Below are 7,986 nucleotides of genomic sequence, written 5' to 3' on the forward strand. Positions count from 1 at the left end.
ACCATAAAATAGTTTGACTGATGCAAGTCCATTGTTAGATGACGGCATGTACCTGCCAAGTGTCAGCAGGCCCTTGCTTTTTGATATAGGATACTAAGGACTTGAAAGGGCTGTTAGAAGGGTTTCTGGGCCTTTTTGAACCTAGTTGTTTTTATTGAGTTTCTTTTGTAATGAAATGTGAACACATGGAACCATATGTCTAAAGTGACTGAACCTACAGTTGGGCAAGGGGCAATTGTTTAAAATTATAATACTGGTTCCTTAACTCGCGCTCCAAAGAAGACGAGACTACGTCCACTACACGATGACATTGCTTTATAGTGGAGTGGAATGTTCAGAATCTAAACTGGTGATCAGGGATTATATGATTGGAATCTAGGATGGGGTATATGCGTTTCAAAATGAGTTTTTCGAGAATATTTCCCATGATTAGTAATAGAGATAGGAGATATACGGTAATGAAGAGTAATATACGGTGAGAGATAGGACGGTAAGAGGATGGTTATTCTGGCAGCTTTTGGGGTTTGGTATCATTTTAAATGTAGAGATAATTTACATGGTCAGGAAATTTCAGGAATTAAAGGTGAATATGACATTTTAATTTATGATATATAAATCTAAAATATTTGAAAGTAGTTTTGAAAAAAAATTGATACTATTAATTCGAATTTGAGTGATTTTGGGAGGTGAGGAAGAGAGATGAACATTCATCTGTTGCACGAGATGACATGCCAGATGCAGCAGTATTTGTTATGGACATGATTGTCAAAACATGATAACATTTCGTCTATATCATACAAGTACTGTAAAGGTCTTTCTTGGTATTTAAATTTATTTTTATTATTTATGCTTTATCATTTATTTAACTGCTATTAATTTTTTTCGAAGATGCGCTTAAGAGAACAAAATGTTTTTTTTTTCAAGTCGGTTAAAAAATAGATAAATAATATCAAACTGATATCTTGAGATGAATAAATAATAATAATGGATGATGTCATCGAACTATAAGTGATGTAATAAACCAATGCAGGATGCCTCCTCGTCATATCTCTAAAGAGGAGTATTTTTTGACAAAAAAGGATTTGTTTTTCAGCCTCACTATCGTAGAGTGAATCGAATCTGGCTCAAGTGTCAAGGTGATTTGTCAGTACCTGCCAAGTAATACAATATCTCTACGATGGGGGTTTTATTTTTTAATTACTTGTTTTCTTTTATTATTTTGTTGATTTAAATTTTTTGCTGATATTTTACTGAAATATGCATTAATATTTCAGCAATAGGATTAAGTATTAACAAACCCTTCAACCAGCTTACTTAGTGTTTTTTTTTCATACCTAAATACTTCTCTGATTATTTTTTTTAAACCTCTTGAAAAATGGGTACTTTAAGAGTTTTTGAGGTAGGAATAATGAATATAAACTTTTTTGCTGCCAAGAATACAATTCTGGCTTCGTTCTTTCTTACCTTATGTCTCATTCTTAGGGTATATAAATATTTATAAATAATATATTATTCAATTATTACATTCTGAGATTAATCAAAATCTGCATTGATTGATTTTTATAAAAAACTGGTTCTGGATATTTACTGGAGTGGGCTGTATTTAGTGGTTTCAAATATAAAGGAATCATGGCTAAAAAGGGGTAAACCAAATTCATGTATAATTCTTACAATTGATAATATGTGTTTAATAAAAAGTAGTTACAATATGTATTAGTTTGGTTAGTTATAATTTTGATTATTGTTTACATGGATTAATAAATGATATGATCATTAATATGGTTGTTGACTTCTGATATTGAGCTTCTGTGGATCTTGAGGTTTAGTTCTTAAGTTGTGTTCTGTTCTCTCATCCTGATTCAGTCCCTTGCCTGGCTGGGTTGAATAACTATCTACTCATCCTGAGTGATAGCTGATTACCAGCAAAATGCAGTTGTCCTAGGTAGCCTGTGGGTTCATCCATGGGTTTGTTCACACTCTTCTAGTATCTGTTCAGTTGCTCAGTAGTACTTATTTACTACTTCTTTTGTTTGCCACTAGATGACAGCATTTTTACCTGTCATTCAATATGTTTGAGGGGGCTTCCTTAAATCATATTTATAGATATACGAAAGTTGTTCATCAAATTCTTTGATATTTTATATTTAAACATTGTTTATTTCTGAAAACAATAATAACTAGTAATTTGTTTAAAATAAACCTAATTAAAGGTACTTTAGAGGAAGATTTTTTGAAAATTCGGCATTCAAGCTCTGTTAAATGATTTCAATGAGGATAGAACTCGCTGATATTAAAGACCACTTGATTGTATATTGATTCAGTAAGTTTAATCAAAATTCTATCACCCGTTTTTGAGAAATTGAATCATAAAGTAGACAGTTAATATTGTCGAAACAGCTGTGTTACATTCGAGGTATATAGTTTTTTTGGTTGGCTCTAAGAACTTGCAGATCTTTGTCCGCCCGAACCAGCCTTCTCCACGCCTGCTTATCTTCCATCTTTTTTGAATCATTGTCGATTCGGTCAATCCATCTGGTTTTTGGCCTCCCCGTGGTTTCTTGCCAACATAACTGACATTCATTATTGTGTAGATGAGTCCTGATTGATATCTTCGAGCCACATGTACCACCTATCTTAACCTCCTTGCCTTTATATCATGAGGTATAGACTGACCAGTCTCTGCAAGCAGTTCACTGTTAGTTCTTCTTAGTTGTGTTAAGGCTCTGATCCCAGATGGCTCCTGTAATTGTTAGGAGAACTTTCCGTTCAAATCTCTCGATTCTGCTTTCTAAGGTATCTGTTAAAAACCAGGTATCCTAGACAAAAACAGACTTAACTATGTAATTTCAGTTTTATGCGATTTTTGGTTTTTGAGTTAGACTCTTTACTATTTTGCGAAATTTGATTATTCAAGACTATTATGCATATGCAGAGTATTTATATGTATATAAATAAATTATGTTTTAAGTGGGTTAATATAAATGAAGAAATTTTCAATACTTCTTCGTTCTAGTTGATTGTTTTCACAATCAATTTCCGTCTTATTATAAAATAATGAACAGTAATTGCAATAAATTTTAATTACTCTAAACAAATAGAAATTCGAGAACTACGAGGTGTGGAATTTTTAATGAGCTATTGGACCTGTTTTAATAAGTGATCCCTACCTATCATTATGGTAGTTATACTTTGGCCAACCACAAATGTAAAGGCCTAAATGTGATTTTATCGAAATGTAATCAACCAATTAATTTTCTAATTACTATTTGAGTTGGTTTTCCTGGGGGTGGGGGTATGTAAACAGAGGGGTGGGGAGGGCGAGGAGGGGGTAGAGAGGTCTCCAGTTCACGGGCAGTCTTCACACTGTCGAGATGTCTCTGGCGGTGCGGCTGAGGCAGTTCCACGTCGGTGGCAGGGCCAAGAGCGACAAGCTGGCCAAGCTTACTTTTAGAGGTCAGTTTATTTAATTTAATTATAAAAAAACAAACCTCAAATTAAGCTCAAATATATTAAATATTGTCAACAATACTAATAGTCATTGAATAATACCTAAAACAAATCATTCAATAAAAAAAAATATTAGATGAAGCATCGTAAAATTATAAAACAGAAAAACAAAATATAATTTTACTAACAACAACAATACTTTTAAAACTGGGTCAAACATCTGCCCAAGTTCAAGGGTTTGTATTTAAAGGATAATGAGAAAATACTTTATTGATAAGTTTCAAGAAGAGTTGAATGGAAAGTTATGATTTACATTATTGTTCCTAATTTAATATAGCATAGTATTTATGAATTTCACAATGAAATTTAAACAAGAATCTTGGATTTTAGTATCAAACGCACAATTATATTGAATATACACATTGTATGCTAAAGGATTAAAAATTATTTCTTTACATCGAAACAAGAATAAATAAAAGGATAATTTATTTCCAGGAATAACAATACAAGTATTCCAATTTTTTGAATTTGTTTTTATGAAAAAGAATTCTCCGAATGATTTCAAGGAGTCAGAATGAAAAGCACATTGAGTACAATTTGGTAACTTTAAATAAATATGTTTTAAAAATACTAATTCTTCCGATCCTATACTCTTAACATATTTTATTATCTCTCCGACGTTTCGGACCTTAGGCTACTATCAAGTACAATTACAATGTGGACTGATTGCCCAAGTCAACAATAAAAATATATAATTTTAATGCATTAATATTAATTTTATGATACTTTACTTCTTTACACGATCGAACTGAATAGCACTATCATCAACAAAACCTACCTTTGGAAGGTAAAGAGTTTAATTGATGTGTAGTTGGTAGTTTAATTGTGTAAAGAAAAAAAGTGTCATAAAATTAATATTACTGCATTAAAAGTATAATTACACATTTATTGTTGACTTGGACAATTAGCCCGCATTGTGATAAATTATTTTAGAAAATGCGAAAAATTATAAGGCCTCAATAACGACCTAAGGGCCGAAACGTCGGAGAGTTAATAAAATATGTTAACAGTATAGGATCGGAAGAATTTGTGTTTTTAAAATATATTTATTTAAAGTTATCAAATTCTAAACAATGTCCTTGAAAGATTATAGGCACAAAAGAATTTGTTTTTATATTATAGTTAACCATTCTCAAAAAATTAATTAATATACATTAAATGGCGAACAAATAAATGTATAGAAATAATCATAAATTTTATATTTTTTCTTGTTTAAAAATCAAATTTTGAGAAATAAAACGATGTTGCAAAAGAAATTATTAGAAAAAATGACACTATTCTTCAATGTAGTTTAAAAGTAAAAAACTATTCTATGACTTATTATTTCCAAATAGTTTTATATTTAAAATTTTAAAAAAATATTAATTTTCTTTTATAGTCTTTGATTCCATAATAGTTTCAATTTTTTCTCAGTCTTCTTGAATAGATATTGGCGTGAGAAAATTTTAATCCACCACCAGTGAAGCGAAAGGACAAATGTTGATGTTCTGTTCCGTAGATCATCTTGGGTCGACCTGTAACAGGTGCTAAAATTAAGAAAAAAAACTGGCCCAGTAGTCCTGAATTGGGGAGAAACATTTTTTTTTTAAATCTCATTTTTAGATTCTAATTATCTTGAAACAACGCCTCAAATTTTGAGATTTTTTTTTACATTTTAAATTAATATTTTCAAAAATGGTTAAGTGAAAACCTAAAATTACTTCATGATAAAATACATTAGTTTGTTGCCAATACTAAAAATATATTCACAGTTTACTAGCTCTAAAGTTCCAGTGTAAGTGCAGTTATTTAACAGAGAGTTAATGTTGATCAAAAATTACAACTATATTTTCGACTAGATTTGAAAAAAGAGGGGTGTTTGGAAATATATGGAATAAATGACAAGAACTAAAAGCGAAAATATACAAAAGCTGAACACAAAGGTAGAGATTATATATAAACATAATCTTTATGTGGGAGCGGGCAGTTAAGGTACCGTGCTACTGAAAATTATTTTCTGTTTCACTGTAGCCGGGAGTTCGAAAGCCCTCCGGGGTCAACCCAACCTCATGAAGTGTGCACCCCTAATTCGGGAAAAATCTAGCAGTCGAGCGTTATTCTGACCAAATCACCTTATTGCACAACCGTCGGTCTGGTAACAGTTCCTTCTTACAAATTACTGCACCCCTGACCTTTCATGGGTTGTAGCGTGTATTTTTTTTTTAAATACATAATGTTTATTATTGTTTGGATCAATAAATGTATAATTATATATTTTTTACTTTTTTATATCTATAAAACCTTTTGTAAATCTTATTGCCGTACAATATAAGGAAATAAATATTTATTGTTTCATTTAAACAAGTTATTACCTGACAAAGAGAGTATGAATAAATCTTTCATTAACGTTCACTTCAAAAACTTTATTTATATTTTACTTTATTTTTCTTACTTGTAATAAAGAAATTGATCAACAAATTTATTAATGAAAAATATTTTTTAACTTACGTTTCGGTTGTATCATCATACTCTAGGCTATGCCTCATTCATGGTTTGAATAGTTCCTTTAAGTATATTACATATCAGTGCATTACTTGAATGGTGGCATATCTGGAAAAAAAAGTTTTAATTTTGTTTAGAATTGGAAGTATTCCAAATATAGTTATTGTCCTTACTTAGGTCGCCCTAAAGTTGTTAGAAATTAATTCCATTTTACAATACAATCATAGAAATAATTCAAACACAAAATAACAAATTGTTGTCAGTAGTGCCACTATGCAAGCATAGTTACAATATCTTTAATTTTCAAAAGAAATTCAAGAGGAACTAGTTGCCTTTAATCGGCCATTGAAGGTAGATATACATCTCTAAGGTTCTACAGGTCCAGCAGATTAAGGATATAAAAGAGCTGGCGATTAACTCGAAATCCTTTCAAGATTAATAAAAAATAAATATTATTTTTAAAGTAATTTCATGTTCAAGATCAAGCCTATAATAAAAGTTTATTAAATTGTTTTTAACGTTGAGATTTTAAATTTTTATTGTAATATAACTTTACTTAATGATTTTGAGAACCATAGATCTGTCTGAAATTAAATGAAAGCGTTTATAATACTTTAATTTATAAGTAGTTAATAAATAAATAAAAATAAATTAAAACGACACTGTTACCTTCTTCGACCTGAAAGTTAAAATGTTTCATTTGTTTGCAGATATTTGTCGTTTTACTCATAAATTCCAGAGTTCAGTACACTGGAGAAGAACTGGGAAAGTTAAACAAAACTAACAATATCCTCAAAACGTCGACCACATACCAATGTTGGGACTCCGCTAAAATTTAATCATAAAAAAATGATGAAAATCTATACCTCTACAATCCATGAAGTGTCAGGGGGTTTGTACTTAAGGGCGTACTGTTTCTTGTTCAATGGTAATACAAGGAGGTGGTTTGTTGATGATCAGATTTTTCTCCAATTAAGGGTACTCATTTTACAAAGCAAGGTGGAACCCGAGGGCTCCCCGTACCCTCAGGGTTGACTCCTGGCTACTGCAACAGATTAAATAATTACCTGCTAATATTCGAACCCGGGTCGCCAAGTACCTCACTTCACAAAATTCAAAAATTGTAGAGAGAAGAAGTGCGAACCTATTGACTTATTAACCTATTGACAGTACATATTGACCGTCTGAAGGGTAGATTAGGACAATAATATTGAGAACTATGATATATACCATATTCAATTACATTGACCGTGCAAGGTAGCAGTTTGAGATTAATTAGTAGTAATGCTATAATATTAATACTAATTCATGAAGAAAATAATACAGAAAATAGCTACAATAATAATGTCAAAATACAAAATTATGTATACTTCCATATAACCGACACGAATGGAAAAGATAATTTTTTCCGTTACACAGAGGTATTCGTTAGGAAGGGGTTAATATCGGATGAGCATGAAAATTAAATTAAGCTGTGATACTTTAATTTGAAAAACACAAAAACAAACACTCTTATTGTGCCATCAACAACTGTTAGTTAAGTAATCGTGAGTTTGTACATTCATATTTTATTAATTGTACCCGTTATATAAGAGCGAAAATGTGGAATAAAATTGGTGTCCGCATTCGGAATGGAGTGGTTCCGCAATAGATGGATTCAAATGTATTGGATTTGTACATTGTTGGCCGGGACATCTATAAAATTGAGTAAATGATAAATGCAAAAAAAAAATATATTAAAAATAATTAATTATTTTAAATTAGTTAGTATAGATGGGCCTTAGTAACGGACGGATCCCTAAAATGTTAATTAAACCGTCGATGAGGAGACCGAAACGTAGATTGGCGGTTTGCGTTAAGATCGATTTAGTAGATTTAGGTTTGGAGGGGCGTCACTAGACTGATGTATGTAGAAAACAATTAGTGGTTTCGGCATCGAACCTTCTGGTTCCCTAAGCCTTTATCGGTATTTATTTACTTTATATATATATATATATA

Source organism: Halyomorpha halys, unplaced genomic scaffold, assembly GCF_000696795.3.
Source record: "Halyomorpha halys isolate HHAL.00 unplaced genomic scaffold, Hhal_1.1 Scaffold107.1, whole genome shotgun sequence".
Classification (NCBI taxonomy): Eukaryota; Metazoa; Arthropoda; class Insecta; order Hemiptera; family Pentatomidae; genus Halyomorpha; species Halyomorpha halys.